This window comes from Mustela erminea, chromosome 1, assembly GCF_009829155.1.
Source record: "Mustela erminea isolate mMusErm1 chromosome 1, mMusErm1.Pri, whole genome shotgun sequence".
Taxonomy (NCBI): Eukaryota; Metazoa; Chordata; class Mammalia; order Carnivora; family Mustelidae; genus Mustela; species Mustela erminea.
In genome coordinates this window covers 69,008,266-69,034,315 of record NC_045614.1, presented here as the reverse complement: position 1 = coordinate 69,034,315, position 26,050 = coordinate 69,008,266, and the positions used below count along the sequence as shown (strand labels likewise).

Here is a 26,050-nt window from a genome sequence, read left to right as displayed (position 1 = left end):
GAGCCGAAATCAATTGTCGGACATTTAACAAACTGAGACACCCAGGAACCCCTCTCTATATAGTTTTATGTCCCATCATCTGAACTCAAAATTGTAACTTAAGGTTATTTTCCATATATCATTAAATGTATTTTAAATCTTATTTAATGATTGCACACCAATTTATAGCACAAGTATGTAATAAGTTACAAACTTGTTATATTTTACATGAGGATGCATTTATGACAATCTTGCATAATTTAAGCTTTGCATAATTCCAGACTCTCTTTTTCATAAATAGTTATACTCAAGTGGTTTCTCTAAATATTAATAACAAACACCACTGACACTGAGCCCACCAGCTTTGGACAGTAATCCTTGGACTTAAAATTTGGAGGTAATTTACATTATTTCAAAATTTGTTAACAAATGTTAGAACTCCTATTATGTGTTGGCCACATGTCTAGGTTTTTGGGAGCTATGACTAGGAGTTAACATTCTGGTTGGAGAAAAATAAACGTGATCATATTTACCTATTTAACATGTTTATTGCATTTGAAGTGGATAAGAGATATGGGGAGGAAAAGCAAACTGGGGCAGGGCAGGGGAGATTGGAAGTGCCAGCCTTTGAGCTACGGTGTGGAATCAGGAGTGGCTGGGCTCACAGAGCATTGAGAGAACCTGATTGGCTTTTCCAATCAAGCAAAATGCTTTGCTTTATTGCTAATAGGAATCCATTGACTTGTGGGGATGTATTATTAATGGCTGACCAAAGAGCCAGGTAAGAGAAGTGCTCTAATATGATGAGGGAGAAGAAGGCAAGCTGAGGGCAAACCACAAGATAACATTCTGGAAACCCCCTTCCTCCCACCCCAAGGTGCAGTTTTTGTGACATTCCTCTGGCACTCCTGGCTGCCCCAGAAAAAAGGAAAGGGAAAAACAAATGGTTAACTGATAGAGATCATAGTCACACAGGATATGAGTCTCCATCAGTTTTCACTGTCTTAATGATGTATAAGAAAAAAGCAATCTCCAGAAACCTATAGGCTCAATTTCCTGGAGCCCTAATCTCACCCTCCCTTCCATAAGACAGAAAATCTTATATAATCAATCATTCCTCACAACCCCAGTGCAGCTCTTTCTGCCCATGGATCCTGTCCCCATACTTTAATAAAACCACTTTTTGCATCAAAGACATCTCAAATTCTTTCTTGGCCATTGGCTCTGAACCCCACCACTTCAAACCACAACACATAGATGTCTCCTTAATCAGGATATGCTATCTGTCCATGGAAGTCATATCCTTATCATTGTCAAAGCACCAAAGTCTCACAAAATGAGCAAATGAGGGAATGGTTCATTGTCCAGTCCTCTCCCATGTAGCATGATCAGAAACTCCCCAAATTAAAGAACATTACTCCTTACACACTTGAGTGGTGTAATTTTATTCTCACCAAAACTCCCATTTTTTTCAGGAGAATAAACTAAAGTGTAAAGGAAGAGAGTGATTTTTCTGAAGTCATTGAATGTCCTTCTTTGCAGGCTCCTCCTATACTCAACCTCTAATTATCTGCAGTTCTCAGGGCTGGGTCCTTGGTCTTCTGGCCTCCATCCTTCCTCTTCCTTGGATTCCAAGATTATCTAACTGCTGACTACTCCCAAATTTTATCTCTGCTTTTAACTTTTCTTCTGAAGCCTTCTCCCATGCAACATTTCCACTTAGTTGTCAATAGGCAGAACTCTTCATTTTTCTCCCTTCAACCTTCTTCTCCCTTAGTCTTTCCAATCTTAACAAACACCTCTACTCTCTATTCACTTCATATATCCAAAAATCAGTTGTCCTTCTATACTCCATTTATTAAGAAGCAGAGAAATCTTTTGGCGATTTAAAAAGCATGCAGATTAATTGTTTCTTGGCCTTTTGGCTAAGATCAAGTGTAAAAAGCATGCAGATTAGAAATGAAGAAATAAAACTGTAACTATTTGCAGATGATGTTTCTCTGTGTTAAAAATCCCAGAGTATCTGTAAAACTCCCAGAACTAATAAGTGATTTTAGCAAGGCCACATGGTATAAGAGAAACATACATAAATCAATTGCATTTCTATATACTAACAACAAACATGTGGAAACTCAAAAATAATACCAAGGAAAATGAAGTAAATAGCTATTAATCTGACAAAACAGTACAGAATTGGTATGCTGAAAATCACAAAATGCTGAAGCACAAAATCTGATATCTAAATAAATGGAGAGATATATTGCGTTCATGGAGTAGAAGACCCAACATAATAAAGGTATCAGTTCTGCCCAGATTGCTCTATACATTTATTAAAATTCCTATCAAGACTCCAGAAAGGTTTTATTATTTTTTTGTAGTCATATACAAACTTATTTTAAAAATTTCCAGGAAGAGACAAAGGAGCTAAAACAGATAAAAACACCATACTGAAGAAGAATAAAGTGAAAGAATCAATCTTGACTTCAAAATTTATTATATAGCTACAGTATACACACACACACACACACACACACAGAGTGTGTATACATATATATATGTATATATATATATACAGAAGACAGTGTGGTATTGAGGAGGAATAGAAACTTAGATCAATGGAACACAATACTGAGCATACCAACTCAACCCAATTTTTGACAAGGGTACAAAAGCAACTTATTGGAGGGATAGAGAGAACACCAACAGATGGAACTGGAATAAATGCACCTCCATAGGCAAAAAACAAAAAAATCCCAAACCAACCTAAATCTCTCATCTTACAAAAAAAAAAAAAAAAAAAAAAAAAAAAAAAAAAAAATTTCTCAAAATGGATTATAAGCTTAAGTATAAAAAAATTTAAAAACTTTTTAGAAAAAAGTAAAAAATCTTTGGGACTTAGAGCTAAAGAACTGGCACCAAAAGCCCAACTTATTTTTCGTTTTTTATTTAAATTCAACTTAGTTAACATATAGTGTTTCATTAGGTTCAGAGATAGAATTTAGTGATTTATCAGTTGCATATAACACCCAGTTCTCATTACATCAATTGCCCTCCTTAATGCCCATCACCCAATGACCCCATCCTCCCACCCACCTCCCCTCCAGCAACCCTGTTTGTTCTCTGTAGTTAAGAACCTCTTATGGTTTGCTTCCCTCTCTGTTTTTGTCTTCTCTTGTTTTTCCTTCCCTTTCCCTATGTTCACCTGTTTGTTTCTTAAATTCCACATACTCATGAAATTATATGGTATTTGTCTTTCTCTGACTGACTTATTTTGCTTAGTATAACACCCTCTAGTTCCTTCGGCACCATTGTAAATGGCAAGATTTCATAGTCGTTGATGGCTGAGTAATATTCCATCATATATGCACGATATATGTATCATTATATGTATGATACGTCATACATATCATATGATACATCATATATGTATCCTATATGTATGATGAATATATAAATATATCTATAGATATAGATATAGATAATGGAATATATAAATATATAATATCTATATATCCCCCACACCTTCTTTATCCATTCTTCTGTTGATGGACAGCTAGGTTCTTTCCATATCTTGGCTATTGTAGACATTGCTGCTATAAACATTTGGGTACATGTGTCCCTTCAAATCATTATTTTGGTATTTTTAGATAAACACCTAGTAGTACAATTGCTGAGTTGTAGGGAGTTCTATTTTTAACTCAAAACCCCAACTTATAAAAAGAAAAACTGATAAATCATACCCCATTAAAATTAAAAACTTCTGCTTTGTGAAAGGCTTATTAAATGAAGAAAACAGAGGCGCCTGCATGATTCTGCCTTTGGCTCAGGTTGTGATCCCAGAGTCTTGGGATTGAGCCCACATAGGGGTCTCTGCTTGGCAAGGGAGACTGCTTCCCACCTCCCTCTCTCTGCCTGCCTCTCTGCCTACTTGTGATCTCTGTCAGTCAAATAAATAAATAAACTCTTTTAAAAAATAAAATAAAATAAAATGAAGAACATACAAATCTAGAAGAAAATATTTTCAAAGCACATATATGACAAAAGGTTTGTACATAGAATACATAAGACAAATCACTTTCCAAAGTTAACAGTAAGAAAATAATCCAAATAAACATTGGGCAAAAGACATGAACAGACATTTCACCGAAGAGGATAGCAGATGGCAAATAAGCCCATGAAAAATGCCCAGTATCATCAGCCCTTTGGAAAATGCAAATTAAATCCATGATACCTATCAGAATAGCTAACACCATACACCATCACCTAGCTAAAAATAGTGAAAACACCGAATGTTGGTGAAGATGTAGAAAAACTGTATTATTCATACATGATGGTGAAAATTTTAAATGGTATAGCCACTCTGGGAAAAAGTCTAGAAGTTTCATATAAAACTAATCATGCAACTACCTTAGAGCCTAGTAACTACACACTTGGGCATTTATCTCAGAGAAATGAAGACTTATATCACATAGAAACCTGCACATAGCAAAACCTATTCAACAGCAAATTTATTTGTAAAGGCTGAAAACTAGAAATGACCCAAACTTCATTCAGTATGTAAATGGGTATCAAATTGTGGTACATTTATACCATGGAATACTATTTGGCAATAAAAAGGAACATAAATCGGTACAAACACCCACTTGGATAAATCTTGAGGGCATTGTGCTGAATGAAAGCAGCCAGTCTCAAAAAAAAATTACATACTCTATGTTTCCATTCATATAACATTCTTGAAATAGTAATGTTATAGATATGATAGAGAGATTATAGGTTGCCAAGGGTTTAGGTGAGGAAGAGGGATACTTGTGGCTATAAGAGGATAATATAAGAGCACTGTGCTGATGAGCAGTTTTGTGTATTGACTATGAGGGTGGTAACATGAATTTACACGTGTGGAAAAACTGCATAAAATTATATATACACATACACAAATAAATACATGTAAAACTGGTAAAATTTGAGTAAGTTCTGCTTATTCTACCAATGCCAATATTCTGGTTTTGAAATTGTGCCGTCGTTGTGCCAGATTTTTCCACTGGGAAAAGCTGAGTGAAGGATACATGGAACTTCCTATATTTCCTTGCGATGTTCTGGGAGTATATAATTATCTCAAATACAAAGTTAACAAACAATAAGATGAAATGTTTAGAGGGTTACAGCACTCTTCTGTTTATAACCCCTTCAGTACTTTTCCACTGCTCTCAAGAGTAATTTCTTATACAGCTTACAAAGTCTGTATGAGCTAGCGCCTATCCACTTCTCCAGTCTCATAAGTCACCCCTCAAATCTTAGATCATGGTAACAGCTCTTTCCAGCCACAAGACCTTGTTCTTCCTGTCTGTATATATACTCTATTTTCTCTCTTTTTAAGAGCTTTTGACTTAAATATCATCCAAGGAAAGGCCTTCCCTGACCATTATATTTCTTGTGGCACTATGATGTTAATTTCATTCATTGGGTTTATTACAATTTGGATTATTTATCTTTTCATTGACTTTTTATCTTCTCTCTAAGTAGACTGCACGTTCCTTAAGAGCTGGAAACTTTCTTGTCTTGTTTTGTGTTGTATTCTGGCATCTGGCATTCTGCCCAGCACATGGTTCCAGCTAAATGAGTAAATCTATGAATTAATAGAAAGTTGGAATGAACACAATGGTTTGCTATCTCTCACTGCAACACACCTTTTATAGCCCTTTCTGCCTTACTCCTTACCAGATAAAAGCTTTGGCAGCAACATGCAATTGCCCCAAAATTAGTGACTTGTAAACAGCACAAACTTATTGTCTTATAGCTGTGGAGGTCAGCAGTCCAAAATGAATGCTACCGAGCTAAAATTTATGTGCCAGCAGGCCTCTGTTCCTTTCTCAAGGCTCTAGGGAAGAATCCATTTTATTGTCTTTTCCAGATTCTAAAGGCAGTCTGCATTCCTTGCTCATGGCCTTTCCTATCTTCAAAGTCAGCAATGTCTGGTCAAGTCTTTCACAGCAATCACTGACACTTTTTCTTTTGCCACCCTCTTCCGTGTTTAGGGATCCTTGTCATTACACTGGTTCAAGATCATCAATCTATTTTAAGGTGAGTCTAATTTCACCTGCTACCTTAATTCTTCATTGTCACATAACATAAAACATAACATAACATAACATAACATAACATAAAACATAACATAACAACAGCATATTCACAGGTTCTCTGGATTAGGATGTAGACACATTGGAAGGCCATTGTTCTGACTGTCATACCATTAGACTCCAATTTCCATAAAGAAAATGAGTCCTCTGTTCATAACTGGATCCAGATCTAGTTTACTCAATAAATTGTTGAAACAAAGTTAAATAACATAACCCATGGATAGTAACAGTGTCTAGCACGTGACTAGCACGTGACAGATACACTTACCTTTACTCACTAAAGGTCTTTTTTTCCCAGCCCAGCTCCACCCAAAATAGTCAGAATGTTCTTTGGGGCTTTGCTTAAAATTACTTCTTACATAAACCGAAGTCTTCCTCCTTATTTCTGTGGGCACAATAATGGTTTTTTCCAACATAGGTTTCATTAACCTCTTAGCTTTACTAGGTTATGGACAAGCTGGATAGTGACTGCCTCATTCATTTTTGAGTTTTCCATAGTTGCTAGCATGAGGTAAGCTTTTATGTAGTTAAGAGTAAAGGGGAAGAGCAAAGGGAAAGATCAGAGCAAGACAGCAATTGGGGAGTGTGAGAATCAAAAAGAAACCTCTTTCAGTCTTTCATTTCCTCACATTAATAAGAATCTCCATTGCAAAGTGGCTAGGGTGGGGTGCTGGCGTTGGTGAATACATTTGTAAGAAGGTATTAGAATCAGATGCTTCTTCCCTTATTCCTCTGTGGGAACATTCAATTCCCATTAATGTCATCAACACCAGAACCTGCAGCCCATCTGATGTGTATCTCTTTGCTGAGAGTGAAAGTAGCCTTTTTAAAAGTTTTGATTACATGATAGCTCTGCCTCCCAATCTGGCCACTTACTTTGTGATCTCTCAAGTTTGGGGAGGGCATCTATCACTCTCCTTTGCTGCCCTGTTTCCTTCACCATCTTCTTGGTACATGGATTGCTGCCCCTTGCCTGTCGAAGGTCATACCTGAAAGCCTACATCTTGGCTGAATAGCTTTTCCTTTCCAGAAAGTGCAGAAGGTGACTTCCATGCACTTTAAAAAAGTGGGTGTGCTTTTATTTTTCTTTTTTCTTCAAAGATACTTTAAACTCTTCGGTCAACATTTTTTATCATTTTCCTTTCAGATACCCAAGGTCAAGTCCTATTTTTAGCCATTGTTCTCCCCACTGGGGTTCTCCTCAGAGCATCCCAGCTACTGGGGCTGTACTTTTATAAGCTTCTTCAAGGGATAGTACACAGGTAGCCACATCTCATTTCTTCCCCCCTTTAAGTAGGTTAAATCTCCTACAAATAATTTGCTTATTGAATGCCTAGTTATTCTTGGATAATAACAACTTGAGTAAGAATAACTGATTGGAAATAGAAGAAAAACACATAACTGTGATTGCTTTGAGAGAGAATATTCTTTACCAAGTGTTCTCTTGAGTAGAGTACGGGGTATGTTTGAAAGAAATACTTTGTTAAGCCATTAGTAAGCAGGTGAGACCCTGAGGGGACAGGGTGAGCATAAAATGGTTAGTGAAAGAGCAGAGAAGAGATTTGTGGGTTGAGAGAAGGGGGAAGTGGAAATTAATGAAAAAGGGAGAAGGGCAGGGAGAAGAAGAAGAGAAAATAGCCATTGAGGTGGCTGAAGGCCATGTATTTTAAGATGGGACCCTTTCACACGATCCCTCAAATCCTTGATGAAATATAGCAAAACCACAAAATATCTCACCTGAGTAAATTCTTATATGAACTGGTGAGGCCAGGTTGGTGTGATGCAAACTTGGAAAAACCTAATGCTGTCAGGTTGAAAGGTATGAGATATGTGAAGATGTAAACCACAGGATTTCATAGAAACTGTAGAAAGGGCAAAATTAAAACCAGAATTAGAACTTCCCTGGTTGCCTCTAAGTCCGTAAGTGAGAAATATTATCTAAAAACAGTTACACTTCAGTTTGTAGCAATAGCTGACTTGTACAACCCTCCTTCTGATACCATACTTCAAGACCCAGCTCTGCCCCAACTCACCAAAAGCCTTCTCTCCTATAACTGATGTTCTCAGTGGTGTCCCTGTCCTCTAAAATTCTACCCTTATCAACTTTGGTACACAGTTTAGTGCTTAAAGTTAGTATCTTGTGTTAGTACAAAGTTATTAAAAAACACAAAGCCTTCAGTGACCTTTTGGAAGTGTTATAAAGAAGAGACATTATGATTGGGTCAGAGGGATCCAAAAGAGTGAGAACAACAGATAACTGTCCTTGCTGATAGTGGCATCTGGGGACAGCAATGGCTACACTATAATTAGTGGTGATTAGAGTCCAGTGTAACTCACAGTAACCAAAACTGGATACTGGTGTTTGAGGCAGTCTCTAGGGGCTTGAATTTGGACATTTTTTTGTGACTACACAACTTAGGCTAGTTTCTCATCCTCCTTGGCATTCTTTGTTTTTTAAGTTTTTTATTATATTCAATTTAGTTAACTTACAGTGTATTATTAGATACAGGGGTAGAATTTAGTGATTCATCAGTTGCATATAACACCTAGTGCTCATTACATCAATTGTCCTCCTTAATGCCCATCACCCAATGACCCCATCCTCCCACCCACCTCCCCTCCAGCAACCCTCACTTTGTTCTCTAGAGTTAAGAGTGTCATGGTTTGGGCCATCTGGGTGGCTCAGTCATTAACCATCTGCCTTCAGCTCAGGTCATGATCCAGGGTCCTGGGATTGAGCCCCACATCAGTTTGCCTGCTCAGTGGGAAGTCTGCTTCTCCCTCTTCCACTCCCCCTCTCTCGCTGTCTCTGCCAAATAAAGATATAAAATTTTAAAAAAAAGAATCTCATGGTTTCCCTCTCCATTTTCCTCTTGTTTTATTTTTCCTTCCTTTCCCCTGTGTTTATCTGTTTATTTCTTAATTCCACATGAGTGAAATCATATGGTATTTGTCTTTCTCTGACTGACTGACTTTTCTTAGCATAACACCCTCTAGTTCCATCCACATCATTGCAGACGGCAACATTTCACTCTTTTTGATGGCTGAGGAATAATCCATTTTATATGTATGTATGTGTGTGTGTACACACACACACACACACACACACACATACATACATACCATATCTTTAACATCTTTATCCATTCATCTGTCAATGAACATTTGAGTTCTTTTCATATTTTGATTACTGTGGACATTGGTATTATAAACATTGGGGTGAAATGTGCCCCTTTGGATCATTATTTTTGTATCCTTTTGATGGAAACCTAGAAGTGCAATTGCTGGGGTGTAGGATCACTCTATTTTTAACTCTTTGAGGAACTTCCATACTATTTTCCAGAGTGGCTGCACCAGTTTTTATTCTCACGAACAGTGTAAGAGGGTTCCCCTTTCTCCACATCCTCAACAACATCTTTTGTTTCTTGAGTGGCTAATTTTAACCATTCTGATATGTGTGAGGTGGTATCTCATTGTGGTTTTGATTTGTATTTCCCTGATGCTGAACGATGTTGAGCATTTTTTCATGTGTCTATTAGTCATTTGTATGTCTTTAGAGAAATGTCTGTTTATGTCTTCTGCCCACTTCTTGACTGGATTTTTTGGTTTTCAGGGTTTTGAGTTTGATAAGTTCCTCATCTGTTTTGGATATTAGTGTTCTATCTAATATGTCATTTGCAAATATCTTTTCTCGTTCCATAGGTTGTCTCTGAGTTTTATTGACTGTTTCTTTTGCTGTGCAAAAGCTTTTTATCCTAATGAAGTCCTAATAGTTCAATTTTGCTTCTGTTTCCCTTGCCTTTGGAGATGTTTCTAGGAAGAAGTTGCTGAGGCTGAGGTCAAAGAGGTTGCTGCCTGTGTTCTCCTTTAGGATTCTGATGGTTTCCTATCTCACATTTAGGTCTTTCAGCCATTTTGAGTTTATTTTTTTTTTGTATGGTCTAAGAAAGTGGTTCATTTTCTGGGACACCTGGGTGGCTCAGTCAGTTAAATATCTGTCTTCAGCTCAAGTCATGATCAAGATCCTGGGATAGAGTCCCCAGTCAGGCTCCTTGCTCAGTGGGGAGACTGATTCTCCCTCTGCTTGTCACTCCCCCTGTTAGTGCTTGCTCTCTCTCTCTGACAAATAAATAAAATTTAAAAAAAAAAAAAAGAAGAAGAAGAAGAAGAAGAAAGAAAGTGGTCCATTTTCCTTCTGCATGTGACTGTCCAATTTTCCCAACAACATTTGTTGAAAAGATTGTCTTTTTTCCATTGGATATTCTTTCCTAATTTGTCAAAGATTAGTTGACCCAAAGACTTGTGGGTCTATTTCTGGGTTCTCTATTTTGTTCCATTGATCTATGTGTCTATTTCTATACCAGTACTATACTGGCTTGATGACTACAACTTTGTAATACAGCTCAAAGTACAGAACTATGATGCCTCCAACTTTGGTGTTCTTTTTCAACATTCCTTTGGCTATTGAGGATCTTTTCTGGTTCCATACTAATTTTAGGATTGTTCCAGCTCTATAAAAAATGTTGATGGTATTTTGATAGGGATTGCACTGAATGTGTAGTGTTTTGTGTAGCGCAGACATTTTAACAGTATTTGTTCTTCCAATCCATGAGCATGGATTTTCCATTTCTTTGTGTCTTCCTCAATTTCTTTCATAAGTGTTCTATAGTTTTCAGAGTACAGATCTTTTACCTCTTTGATTAGGCTTATTCTTAGGTGTCTTAGGGCTTTGGTGCAATTGTAAATGGGATGGATTCCTTGATTTCTCTTTCTGCTGCTTCATTGTTAGTGTATAGAAATGCAACAGACTTCTATGCATTGGTTTTATACCCTGTGACTTTGCTAAATTCCTGTATCAGTTCTAGCATTTTTTGGTGGAGTATTTTGGATTTCCTACAGAATATCATGTCACCTACAAAGAGTGAAAGTCTGATTTCTTCTTTGATGATTTGGATACCTTTTCATTTTGTTCTCTGATTGCTGAGGCTAGAACCTTCAGTAGTATGTTGTACAACAGTGGTATGAGCAGACATCCCTGTCATGTACCTTCCTGATCTTAGGGGAAAAGCTGTTTTCCCTGAGGGGATGATTTTTGCTATAGGTTTTTGTTTGTTTTTGTTTTTTGGGTTTTTTTGTTTGTTTGTTTTTGTATATGGTTTTTATGATATTGAGGTATGTTCCCTCTATCCCTACATTGTGGAGAGTTTTTATTAAGAAAGGATGCTATATTTTGTCAAATGCTTTTTCTGCATCTGTTGAGAGATCATATGGTTTTTATTCTTTCTTTTATTAATGTGGTGTATCATGCTGACTGATTTGTGGATGTCAAACTATGCCTACCACCCAGGAATAAATCCCACTTGGTCATGGTGAAAAATCCTTTTGATGTACCGTTGGTGTTGCAGAACCTGGACTGGATCCTGATAGAAGAACCAAGAAGCCCTTGGAAACTTTGGAGGATGGGAGGTTTATTTAACACGGGTGGGCTCAGACAAGGTTGTTCTCCAAAGGTCTGAGCCCCAAGCCCAAGTAGGGAAGGGGATTTATACCCTTCTACTTCCACATACTTAGTACTTTGGTGTGTGTGGGAAGCGGGGTAGGAAAGAAGAACCCAGAAGGGCTTTGAGACAGGAACTGGAATTCCCTTTCTGGTTTGGTCAGCCATCTTAGAGTACAGTTTTTCCCTATCATTGGAACCAATTAGCTAGTAGCTTGTTGAGAACTTTTGCATCCACATTCATCAGGGATAATAGTCTCTAATTCTCCTTTTTGGTATAAATATAAAATGTAAGATATTATGTAAAATAAAATATGAATTATATAAATTATACAAATATATAAATATTATGTATTTATATATAATATATAAATATATATATTTATATTTCATCACTACTGTGATGAAAATCCTTGAATACAGTTGACCCCCTTATCTATAGGTGATACATCCCAAAACTCCTCATGGATGCCTGAAATTGCAATTAGTACCTAAACTTTACTGTTTTTCCCTATATATACAAAGGTATTATAAAGTTTACTTTATAAATTAGGCACAGTAGGAGATTAACAATAATAAAAGAGAAAAAATATAACAATATACTCTAAAGTTATGTAATGTGATTTCTCTCTCTCTCAAAATCTCTTATTGTACCTCACCCTTGTACTTCTTGTGATTATGTGAGATGATAAAATGTATACATAAAATGTGAGGTGAATGATGTAGGCATTGTGATGTAGTGTTAGGCTACTACTGGCCTTCTGACAATATGTCCCAAGGATGATCATCATCAGCTTCTTGACTGTGGTTGACTGTGAGTAAGTATAACTGTAGAACATGAAACTATGGATAAGGGGGACTACTGTCAAAATTTTCAACGCACCATTTTGATTATTTCCTTGGGATAAATTCTTAAACCTGGTTTTCAGTTTTTGAATAATATAGAATAAGCACCTACCCATCACTCCTACTGTACATGACTATGAAAGTTGAACACAGTGCATAAGATAGTTATTTGAGAACTTCAAAAAGTAAATAACAGCAGGCTGACTGGGGCAGAACTCAGAAACAAACGACCATCAATTTGGTAAGGAGTTTATTTTCTTTTCTCCTGCAATATCTCCCAGTCAAACTCAACGTAGCCAGAAACTCAGAAGTGAGCCCTGTGGCACAGAAAAGCTTCAGAAGAATTTTTTTTTTTTTTTTTTTTTGCTTGAGAAGTTGGAAAGCTAAACACACACACACACACACACAGAGCTGGGGGTGAGGAAGAGGGAGAAAGAAAGAAATCCAGAAATCCTCCTGGATAATCTTCCCTTTTTTTCTCTCACACCACAGCCCCCAGGTAATCCTGTCAAGTGCTGCAGTATTTGACTTTGATACCAAATGATGCGGCCAACCCCTGTTGATTTTTTATCTCTATCTTCCCAGCATTTGGCCTGAATGCAGAGCCAGTCATAGAAGTGTGTGGTTGAGTATTAGAACTACATTCCCAGTTTTCTGGCCAGAAGACTGAAAAGGAGAGCTCTAAGAAATCAGAAAATACCAGGGAGACTACAGAGATGGAATAGCTCAGAAAAGCAAATGTTAATGAGACGAGCTGTTATAAACAGTTGTTTATGAACTTCAGTGCTCTCATCTGAGCCTTGACTTGTGCATGATATCACAAATAGCATATTAAAGATTTTGACGGCTAAAGTAATGGATAGATTACCCGGATAGAGTACACTGACAATGCTGGGTTCCAGACTGGGTGATACACATTCATGACAGACAAGAAGAGCATTACAAGGATTCTGACAACTAAACTGATACTGAAAACATAGCTTCCAGTTGAAACTATTAGCCTAAACCCAATCAGATCTATTGCCTGCTAAAACAAAAACATTAGCTCTGGGGAAAAACAAAAAACGCAACGAAAGCAAAAACATTAGCACTCTCCAAAGGATTTGAACGAGATTCAGAGTATCAAAATATAATACTTAAAATGTCTGGATGATGTGGGAAACAGAGGCAGAAGAAAAGTTACTAAATTTCCTTGCTCTGGAGAGCCCACTGACAAGTCCTTGAAACAGGCAGAGTGACATTCCTCAAGGGACTCAACTGCCTCCACCTTAACACTTTGCTAAGCACAAAAGGCAATCCTAGCCTGAATGTCCCCCTGTCCCCTAATCAAGATCCTGTAAGTCTACTTTAACATATAAAAATTCCTTTAGAAAGTTCCTTTATCTCTGTACACTCCAAGATACATGCTGGCAATCATCCCCAAGCATATGGCCCACCGATATATATCTGAAGGGTCTCGTGAATAAGGTTTTATTAAACAGTAATAAATGACCTTTTCCCAACAACAGCTAGCCCCTCAACATCCTGGAAACCTTGCTTTCAAAATTCCTTAGAGACTTAGGCTATTCCTGACCGCCTCCTAACTTGCAAGTATATAATGGACCACTCCTCACAATCCCAGAGCAGAAGCTCTTTCTGCCCATGGATCCTGTCCCCGTGCTTTAAGAAACCACCATTTTGCACCAAGATGTCTCAAAAATTCTTTTAAGCTTGGTTGTCAGCTCTGGACTCCACCCCACTGAACCTTACTTATATTCTAAAACTTCATCAAGAATACAGTCCAAAATTACTCAGCATATGAAGAACCACAAAAATTTCAACTTGCGAGGAGGACAATCAACAGATGCTGATGCATAGAAAAAAAAATGACAGAATTATCTGACAAAGATGTTAAGTCAGCCATTATAAAATTACTCAAGCAATTGTGAGCACTTTGAAACAAATGCTAAAAATAGAAAGTCTCAGCAAAGAAACAGAGTACATAGGAAAGATTAGGTGTAAATTTTGTAAGGAAAATTACAACAACAACAGTAAAAAACTGTCTGGATGTACTCAAGAGCAAATAGAGGGAGGAGAGGGTCAATGAGCTTTGGCTAAATTCTATTGATCTATGTTAATCTGAAAAACAAAAAAGATTTGGGAAAAAGATAAACCACAGGAACTGTGAATATTTTTTTAAAAGTCTAACAGAAAGATCAGAAATTAATTGGAAAAGAAAAAGAATAGATAACCAATGAAACTAAAGGCTAGTATTTTTAAAAGATTAATACAATTAACAAGCATTTAGCAGGACTGAAAAGCAAAATGAAAAGACACAAATTACCAGTATTGGTGATCAGGAAGCAGAAGGCAAGCTGAGGACAAAGCACAAGCTGACACCCTACAAACCCTGTGACATTCTTCCCAGAAGCTTCCAACTATCTTCCTGTTAATACCTTGCTGAAGGAAAAAACAACCTTAAACTGACAATGGCAAGGCCTCTGGGATCTCTTAGGTCCTTTTTAGCATATGAAAGTTCTTCTGAAAACCTTCCTTTTTCTTATCTCCCTTTACCCCCAAGAATATAATCAGTAACCCCTCACAATCCTGGTGCAACCCTTCTTTCTACCCATGGGTCCTGTCCTTATGCATTAATAAAACCACCTTTTTGCACCAAAGATGTCTCAAGAATTCTTTCTTGGTCATCGGCGCCAGACCTCACCCCACCGAACCTCACTTATATTCCAAAACCACATCACTAGGAATGAATTAAAAAGGGTCACTGTAGACTTGACAAGCTTTAAAAGGACTACTACAAGCTGCCCTAAACACGTATTGAAAAATTTAGATAAAATGTACCAATTCCTCAAAATCCACAATCAAACCTCACCTAAGATAAAATAGAGAACCTGTATTGTCCTATAACTATTAAACAAATTGAAATTAGGGGCACCTGGGTGGCTCAGTGGGTTAAAGCCTCTGCTTTTGGCTCAGGTCATGCTCCCAGGGTCCTGGGATCGAGCCCCGCATTGGGAGCTCTGCTCAGCAGGGATCCTGCTTCCCCTCCTCTCTCTCTCTGCCTGCCTCTCTGCCTACTTGTGATCTCTGTCAAATAAATAAATAAAATCTTTTAAAAAAAAGGAAAGAAATTGAACTTATAGCTAAAATCTTTCCAAAAAATAAATCAACAGATACAGATGGTTTCATGGGCAAATTCAACCAAATATCAATTCTGAGTAAGAGAAGGAAATATTTTCCAGAATTTTTTGAGTCCAGCATTACCCTGATACAATGGACAAAGACAGTACAAAAATGAAAGTACATATGTAAGGACCTATTTAGCCAGAGCACTTCCATCCAGGTTAAACAATAATTTTGTTGTTTAAAACTTAACTGTCCCTGCTCCCCTTCCCCCAGGGGACTTACTTAAAAACAAGTCCCAGAAATCAGCCCCAGGTAACAAAGCCCAAATACAAGGGTGGGTCAGGCCAGGTGGAGACGTCCAATCAGTGGGGAGATGCATACTGTCTCCATAGTTACCAAGGAGTATGGGGCCCCCCCTTTGGGCACCTTTTGGGTGCCAATTCTGACCAAGGTGATAGGCTGATTCAAATGTCTACTATAGGGTAAATTGTAATTCAATTGGTCACTTATGTGTGACCTAGCATGACTGTGCAGCTTTCTCTGTGTGTTACAATTTCACTGGCCACCTGTGCGTGGCCAGGCCCAACCTCATGGCCTTTGCCCTTAAAAGCTAGTCTGTGAAACAGAGAGAGGTTGCCCTCTCTTGTAAGAGGTGCGACCCCGAACCTTCGGTCTGATTCTTGATGCTTGGTGTGGAATAAAGCTTTGCTTGACCTTTGCTTTCTATCAGTCTCACTCCTTTAATCTCAGACCCATTTGGGGGACCTAACACACACTAACATTGTTCATGAAAGTAGATATAAAAATGCTCAAGAAAATATTCGCAAATTATGAAAAACAATATATAAAAAGGATAATACACAGTGATAAAGTGGGGTTTGGTTTGGGAATGCAAGCTGACTCGATATTCAGAAATTGATCCCTGTAATTCACTATCAGTAGTCTAAAGAAAAAACACTCCATATGATCAAGTCAATAGATGCAGAAAAGACATTTTGACGAATTCCAACAGTCATTCTGATAAGAACAAAAGAGAAATGTAGAAAAAATTAAATTTCCTTAAAATTTGCAGCCCAGTGATAAATACCTGAGACTTGCAGAGTGTAACATTCCTCAAGGAACTCAGTGTGGTCTTAATGTTGATGTTTTGCTAGAGACAAAGGAAACCTTAGCTTGGTAACCGCCAGACCTCCAGGATCCTGTAAGTCGTCTTTAATAAATGAAAATCCCTTTAGAGAATTCTGTTATCTCTACCCCTACCCAACTTAAAAAGTGTATAATCAGTTGCTCTGTGCAATCACAGTGTGGCTCTTTCTGCCCTTGGTCCTATCTGTGTGCCATAGTAAAAGGCATCTTTTTTGCACCAAAAACTTCTCAAAGAATTCTTTCTTGACCATTCACTCTGTGGCCCCACATCACATTCCTGATAAGAATTCTCAAAAAAGAATAGAAGGTACGATATTGGAATTTATAACAAAATATATATTAGGTCCTAGTTCCAAGCAGAGCTCCTAAAACCCTTGGAATTTTCCTGTGATAAGAGCAGGGGTCTCTTAATATGGTCTCTTAATATGTTAATGAGATTGATGAAGTTCTAGAGCCTAGGTGAGGTTTGGTGGACTGAGGTCCGGAGCCGATGACCAAGAAAAGAATTTTTTAAAATATTTTATTTATTTATTTGACAGAGAGAGAGAGAGAGAGAGAGCGCACAAGTAAGCAGAGGCAGGTAGAGAGTGGGGGGGGAGGGGGAAGCAGGCTCCCCACCAAGCAGAGAGCCCTATGCGGGGCTCCATCCCAGGACCCTGGGATCATGACCTATTTAGGACCTATTTAGCCAGAGCATTTCCAAAGCCAAAGGCAGAGGCTTTAACCCACTGAGCCAATTCTTGAGATATCTTTGGTGCAAAATGGTGGTTTATTAGAGCATGGGGGAAAGGACCCATGGGCAGGAAGAGCTGCTGCTCCGGAGTGTGAGAGATGGCAAGTTAGGAAGATAAGAGGAAGGGAAGTTTCAAAGGAACTTTCTTATGCTAAAGAGGGCCTACAAGGTGCCTGGATACTGGAGGCCTTGCAGCTTGATCAATGTTGTCTTTTGGCCATTCATTAACATCAAAATAGTTGGGAGATTCCTGGTGGGATGTCACAATCCTGCTATCAAGCGTCATTGTTAGTGAGATTAGGTTCAGAGGAGATTTAACAATATTTACATTTCCTTCTACCTCAGTTTTGTTTATGGAGGGGAGGGTGACATTAGGGTTTGAGGAAATGAGTTATTTGCCTCTGGAAATTGTGCTATTGATAAGGTAACTTCTTTGTTTGTAGATCTCTAGGACATTTGTAAACCAAGGGAGACTCAGGTCTTGTAGGATTGTGATTTCTGCAAGTTAACTATTTGTTTCTCGCTTATGGCAGTCAAGGGTGCCTGAGGAATGTCACACACATTACCTAGGGGAGCAGATGGAGAGGGGGGTGCGAGGTGCCAGCTTTTGCTTTGTCCTCAGCCAGCCTCCTGCTACCTCATCAAGATGACTTCTACATAGCACCTAAGGATAGGGGAGGTTGCTGGAAGGAGTACCTGGGAGCATCAGTCAATTTCTGGCATTGGCTCAGATCTTGATCTTCAGGTTCCTGGGATCAAAAGCTTTGGCTTGATCCCCAGTGCTATCACTAGGGCAGGCCCCACAGGGGCCTCTGAGCTTAGCACAAAGTCCGCTTCTCCCATTCCCTCTTCCCCTTCCCCAGATTGTACAGCTGCGCACTTGCTCTCCCTCACTCTCACTCTCTCAAATAAATAAAAATCTTAAAGAATAAAAAAAGGATTGAACTTTCAACCCCTACCCGCTTCCCCCATACCTCCTGGGAAGAGATAAAGGCCAGAAATTCAGTTCAAGCATCAATGACCAATGATTTAGTCAACATGCCTATGTAATTGATGTAGTTTTGGAATGTAGGTGAGGTTTGGTGGGGTGAGGTCCTGAGCCAAAGACCAAGAATGAATTCTTGAGATGTCTTTGGTGGTTTTATTAAAGCATGGGGACAAGATCCATGGGTAGCAAGAAGTGATGAAGGAACTGAAGGCTGACTGAGGACAAAGAAAAAACTGACACCCTGCAACCTTCCCCTACCCCCACTCCTAGGTGGGACATTGTTGGGGTCCATTATCAAAGGAATGATACTGAGACAAAGTGAAAGTTATGCAAAGCCTTATTCTATGACAAGCATTAAAAGTTAGACTGACTGGCCAGGGGAACGAGACGGAGACAAAGTGAAAGTTATGTGAAGCTTTATTCTATGCCAAGCATTAGAAGTCAGACTGACCAGGCAGGGCCCCTTCCAAAGAGAGCAACCCCCTTCCAATCTCACAGGCTGGTTTTATAGGGCATAACCACAGACCCAAGGTACGTGGTTTCTATTGTTAAGGAATTTACTCCTGGAATTGATACCCAGAACCTATACCAGGAACTACAGGGGCGTTATTCCCAGAATGAAGTCCGTGGATGTAAACAACAATATGGCTACCTAGGCAATAGGAAGTTGCTCTGGCTAAGCAGGCCCTAATAGTTAAACAGGTTTTAACATATGTGACAATCTTTAGGAATATCCCAACTATCTTAATGTTAATACCTTGCTAGAGGGAAAAACCTTAACAATGACTAGGCCTTAAGGCATCCGGTATTTTACAGGTCTGGCCATCTTTAGCATATGAAAGTTCTATTGAAACCTCCCTTTTCCTTACCTCCCCCAACCCTTACATGAATAATCTGCCACCCCTCAAAACCCCAGGACAGCAGCTTGTTTCTGCTCATGGGTACTGTCCCCTGTTTTAAAAAACCATCATTCTGTACCAAAGATGTCTCAAGAATTATTTCTTGGCCATCAGCTCTGGACCTCAACCCATTGAACCTCACTTACATTCTAAAACTTCAGCAGAAGGGCTGCACCAGGATTGTGAGGGGTGACTGGTTATATACTTGGGAGTTGGGGGAGGTAAGGAAAAAAGGTGTCTAAAAGGACTTTCATATGCTAAAGACCTTCAGGATACTGGAGGCTTACTATTATCAAGATTGTTTTTCCCTTTAGCAAAGCATGAACATTAAAAAAGTTGGAAGTTTCCTGGAGGAACGTGGCACAGAATCCATGATGGGGAGAGGGGGTGTCAGCTTGTGCTTTGTCCTCAACAAGCCTTCTGCTTCCTCATCATAATGAAGTTTCATAACACCCCAAAAGGTTTGGACTTAGAGGACTTCTGAGTTGGTGAATATGAGGTGGGTTCTAAGAGAGTGGCATGCCTGGAGACATGGAAGCTTCACATCCCTTCCCACATACCCTACACATCTCTTCCATCTGGCTGTTCTGGAGTTAGATCCTTTTATAATAAACTGATAATCTAGTAAAATGTTTCTTTGAGTTCGGAGCTGCTCTAGCAAATTAGTCAAACCCAAGCAGGAGTTTGTTGCAATTTCCAATCTTTAGCCAGCTGGTCAGAAGTGCAGGTGATAACTTGATTTTGTGATTTGTGTCTGAAATGGGACTGAGCCCAAGGGATCTGATGCTATCGCCACATAGACAGTGTTAGGATTGAGTTGAAATTTAAGATGCCCAGCTGGTGTCAGAGAATTTCTCAGTGGTGTAGAAAACACATCAGAATTAGGTGCAGAATCAGAAGAGAATCTCCTCAACCTGATAGAGGGTGCCTATAAAAAAAAAAATCTACAATTAACATACTCATTAGTAAAAGGTAGAATAATTTCCTTCTAGCATTGGGAACAAGGCAAGGATGTCTACTCACCACCGCTACTCAAAATGTAAGCCTTAGCTAATGGAATTGGGAAAAAGAAACAAACGAACAAAAAAAAAAAAACCCAAAAAAACAAAACAAAAAAACCCGCTTAAAAACCATATAGATTACAAAGGAAGAAATAAAGTGATCCCCTTTCATAGACAACATGATTTTCTGTGTAGTAAATTTCAAGGAATCATCAAATAATCTCCTAGAACTAATAAGTGAGGTAAGCAAGTTCGTAGGGTACTAGGTCAAGATACAAAAACTAGTCATATTTCTATACACAAACAATGTATAATGGAAATCTAATATCAGTCAGATTCCCAGCAGGGTTTTTTGGTTAGTATAGACAAAACTATTCTAAGTATTATGGAAAATAAATAAATTGGAATAGCTAAAACAATTTTGATAAAGAAGACTATAGTTGGAAAAACTAGACTACTTGATTTTTTTTTTAAAGGTCCTCATGGTTGAGGCAGCTCTTTTTTTTTTTTTAAAGATTTTATTTATTTATCAGAGAGAGAGAGGGAGAGAGCGAGCACAGGCAGACAGAATGGCAGGCAGAGGGAGAAGCAGGCTCCCTGCTGAGCAAGGAGCCCGATGTGGGACTCGATCCCAGGACGCTGGGCTCATGACCTGAGCCGAAGGCAGCTGCTTAACCAACTGAGCCACCCAGGCGTCCCTAGACTACTTGATTTTAAGGCTTAGTAATGAGAGTATGATACTGAGGAAGAGATAGACACATCAATCAAAGAAACATAGATTAGATTATAAGGGCCTATTCAGCCAGAGCAGCCCCACCCCGTTTGAACTGCCATTTTGCTGTAAAGCTTAAATTGACCTTGGCACCACCCCCCAGGGGAACTTACTTAAAAGCAAGTCCCGGAAACCAGTCCCAGGTAACAAAGCCCAGATACAAAGGTGAAACATCCGATCAGTGGAGGGATGCATACTGTCTCCCTGGTTACCAAGGAGTATGGGCCCCACCCTTTGGGAGACTTTTGGGCGCCAATCCCAATCAAGGTGTAATAGGCTGGTTCAAATGTCCACTAGGGTAAATTGTAACTCAATTGGTCACCTAGCATCACTGTGGAGTTTCCTGTGTGTGTTACAATCTCATTGGCTACCTGTGTGTGGCCAGGCCCAACTGAAGAGGGAGTAGGAGGCAGGCTGAGGACAGAGCAAAAGCTGGCGCCTTACGCCCTCTCCACCCGCTCCCCTCCATAATATGTGTAGCATACATCAGGCACCCCTGACTGCCATAAAACGATAAATAGTTAACTTGCAGAGATCACAGTCCTACAAGGCAGGAGTCTCCCTTGGTTTGCAAATGTCCTTGAGATTTACAACAAAGAAGTTACCTTATCAATAGCCCAATTTCCAAAGACACATAACTCAGTTCCTCAAGCCCTAACGTCACCCTCCCCTCCATAAAAAACCAAAGGAGGCGGAGGTAGAAGGAAAAGTAAATAAAGTTAAATTTCTTCTAAACCTAAATCTCATTAACAAGGACGCTTGATAGCAGGAATGTAACATTCCACCAGGAGACTCCCAATTGTCTTTATGTTAATGCCTCATTAGAGGGAAAGTGGCCTTGGCTTGATAGTAACCAGGCCTTCAATATCCTGATAGTCTTCTTCACCCCAATAGCCCTGTAATGCCGAGCGCATTGTATGCCCACCTTAAAAGACCACCAGAGACGCAAGTCAAAGCCAAACAGCAAGGGTCGTTTATTACGAGTTCGAACCCGGACCTCCGCGCACTCGTTGCCAGTGACGCTGAGAGGTCTCAGGCAGAGTAAGTGCAGGGTTTTTATAAGCAGGTACAAACAAGTTTTGGGTGGGGTACAAACAAATTTAAAAAATCATACCTGGTGTTGGTTGACTGGTATTGGGAGCCCGCGCGCCATCAAGCAAGCATTCAAACAGAAGCGAAAGTAGCTAGTTAGCTCGCGCGTTGAGCAAGCATTTTTACAGAAGCAGAAGTTGCCGGTTGATAACACTTTCAGGCGCAAACAACTTTCGTGTGGAGTAAACAACTTTTGGGTGAAGTTTGTCCAGGCCTTTCATTTCCCCCTCTCTCAAGTACCTGAGGATCCAATCTTGGATCCTCCATGGTCATGTATGCAGTTGTTGTCATGTAAGTCTAGGGGCTGATATTGCTGTCTTAAGACCAGAGTTTGTACTGTCTGGAGGCGTTGATTGACAAAAGCTACTAGGCGGTTTAAAATGCATGGTCCAAAAGTCAACAGGAGGAGTAAAATACAGATGGGTCCCAGCAAGGAAGAAATTAAGGTCATTAGCCAAGGGGATGAAGCAAACCAGGATTGGAATAAACCCTCTGTTGCCTCTCGCTCCTTTTCCCACTTTGCCAACCCTTCTCTCACCTTAGCCATAGAATCTTTAACTACCCCAGAGTGGTCAACATAAAAACAACATTGCTCCTTAAGGGCTGCACAGAGGCCCCCTTGTTGGAGGAATAGGAGATCTAACCCCCATCTATTTTGTAAGACTACTTCTGATAACGAGCTGACAGACTCTTGCAACTTTGAGATAGATAATTCTAGCTGCATCTATGGCTTCTCGCAAGCCCTGGTAGTGGTGTTGTTGCGAGATTAAGGCTAAAGTCCCAGTAGCCACAGTTCCTAGTCCTAATCCTAGAATAAGTGCAAGAGTCAGGCTCACAGGTTCTCTCTTAAACCTGTGCGATCCTCCCTCCCAGTATGAAATCAAGTCCTCATAGGGGTGATAAATTAGGCAAGGTACAAGATGCACCAGAACACAATAGTCATTAGTTCGGTTCAGTGCTGACAAATGGATGCATGGGGTAAGTCCGGAGGCACAGGCCCACCAGGTATTTTGGGGTGGTATTAGATCTCATAACACAACCCGCAAGACTCTGTGGCACTAGGATTAGTATAGTTTAGAACTTGAAAGGCGTACTGAACTAGTTGGGTTAAGCGGGTTTGGGTGTCTTTTGGCTTAGGGCCCGTGATTTCTACAGGCCGCTTTTCGGGGTTTAGGGTAGGGATGGTTAGCATGTGTGTAGGTGGTGCCGGCCTTGGTCTCCGCGGAGGCAAGGCGAGAACTGGATTGGGTCCTATAGCGGCTTTAGAGGTCTCTATAGAAAGTTTTATAGTGAACGTTAGACCATCGTCATATCGTTCTTTATAGAATCTAAGGCCCCAAGTATGCCCCCTCACCCAGTTAAGTTGTCTTTTTCCCCACTCAGTAAAGGTTATTTTGAGTGGGTGGCACCACTGGTCTTTGCAGGCTGGGTTCTGTGTCCAGGGACTGCTCCTAGCGTGAGAATAATTTGCTGTCACGGTTATGTAGTCCCAGCTTGAAGTAGGTCTCCAGTAAGTGTCACCAGTGGTTTTGCAGCCCCAATTGCGACAATAAAAATGGGCTGCCCCACCACATGAGTGGGTCCACCCCCTGGGTCTGTGGAGCCCGGGGCATACATAGAAAGTAAGTGTCCTTAGCATACTTCACTGACTCCAGTCCCCACAGCCTCCCCAAGGATCTAATCCGAGTCACCCTCGGGGGGATGGTTGGGAAGGGGGCTTCTGTAGGTTAAAGTAGTTCTCTACGTCCCAGCAGGCTGGAGCTCCCATGGCTAACTTACAAATGTCAGGGTATAAGTTAGGCCACCAGGTGTAGGGAGTGGCTGCATGTGATATGTTCCAAACTACTAAGCCCACACAATATTAGTGACCTGCCAAGTCAAAATGGCTGGGGCTTGGGGACTAGAGGCCCCTTACCATGGCAGGAATGTAAACAGCAGAGCAAAGAGAGAAAGTTTCATATTAATTATTGGGGAAGCGGGGGTCAGGTTTTCAGCGCAGGGTTAGTTTAAGAGGATTGTCCTTACTGCGGTCCACTGTCCAACTGACATCCTGGTCAGGTTCCCCAACGAGATCCGACAGGGGGTCGACTGGTTTGACCTGAGAGTGGTGGACCCAGGATGCTATGTTGTCTACTTTGACGGCTGTGGGGGTGGCCAAGATGATCTGGTAAGGTCCTTTCCACATGGGCTCAAGGGTCTCAGGCTGATGTCGCTTGACGAGGACCCAGTCCCCTGGGCAGAGCTGATGGGGTGCAGGCGGTGGCTCTGTCTTATACAAGTCCTTCCGTTTAGACCAAATCCTTTTGTGGACTTGCTGCAGGGCTTGGAGGGAAAACAAGAGGGAGTTATCCTGGTCCAACTCTATGAGATCGGTTTTGAATTTGGGAATGACAGGAGGAGGCCTGCCATCCATGATCTCATAGGGCGTGAGCCCCAGCTTGTATGGGGTGTTGCGTACCCAATACAGAGCGCGATACAGAGCGTAGGGGAGTAGAGCCACCCAGTTAGCGCCAGTCTCCATGGTCAATTTAGCAAGGGTCTCTTTTAAGGTTCTATTCATCCTCTCTACCTGTCCTGAGCTCTGGGGTCTATATGCACAATATAATTTCCAATTAACCCCAAGTATGGAAGCCAGTCCCTGACTTACCTTAGAAACGAAGGCAGGCCCGTTATCTGATCCTATCACAATAGGAAAGCCATACCTGGGCAGGATGTCCTCGAGTAGTTTCTTTGTTACAACCTGTGCTGTTTCGTGCTTGGTTCGGAAAGCCTCAGTCCAACCTGAAAAGGTATCTATGAACACCAGTAAATACTTATAGCCATATTTTCCAGGCTTTACCTCTGTAAAGTCTATTTCCCAGTAGGCTCCCCGCAGGGTCCCCATCTCTCGGGATCCGGCTGCAGCAGGATGTGGGTGAGCGTTCTGGAGACGGCAGGCTGCACAGCTTGAGGTAATTTTCTCTGTCTTCCTGGTGATATCTTTGATGAGTAGCTTGGATTGCCTTATAAGTTGTTGGAGTCTTTTAGAACCCAACTGGGTCGTGCGATGAATTCGCTCCAAGACTGTCTGCCCCAAGGCTTCAGGGAGGATAATGTTATCCCTGGTATCCTGCCACCAACCATCCTTGATCTGTGTCATTGGGAGTGTACTAATCCAGACGATGTCCTCTCCAGAGTACTTGGGGTGAGGTGGCAGTTCTCGGGGCCCTGGGTCAGGCAGCTGTATAGGCAACACTGAAATGGTCCCATGGGCTATCTGGTGAGCAGTCTGGTCAGCAAGGTTGTTTCCCCGGGAAACCGGATCGTTTCGTTTCTGGTGGCTGGGGCAGTGTACTATGGTCAGTTTCTTGGGGGCCCAGATGGCCATTAGTAGGGCCATAATTTCGTCCCTGTTTTTAATGTCTTTCCCCTCGGCAGTGTGTAACCCCCTTTCTCTGTAAATTGCTCCATGGATGTGGGCTGTGGCAAAGGCATATCGACTGTCCGTGTACACAGTCATCCGGAGACCCTGCCCCAACTTTAGGCCCTGGGTCAGGGCGATTAACTCAGCTTTTTGTGCTGAGGTGCCCCGGGGGCAATGCCTCTGCATACCTTTGTCCTTGATGAACGAAGCTGCTGCCATCGGTGAACCGGACGACCTCAGCATCCATCAGCGGCTGGCCCTTCAGATCTTCTCTGGCTCCATGCACTTGGGCCAAAATCTCTGTGCAGTCGTGGAGCGGTGCGCCCAGGTCGGGGTCGGGCAGAAGTGACGCAGGATTAAGGGCGGTTGGTGGCAGGAAAATACTTTAAACAACAGTCCCTGATAGTGAGTGAGTCTGGCATTGCTGAGCCAGCGGT

General features: G+C 40.6%; 1 pseudogene; it reads right to left on the bottom strand.

Moving 5' to 3' along the window:
* The window catches only part of LOC116589668, a 32,126-nt pseudogene extending 6,294 nt beyond the window's left edge, over positions 1–25,832 (bottom strand).
* Between the last annotated feature and the right edge of the window lie 218 nt (positions 25,833–26,050).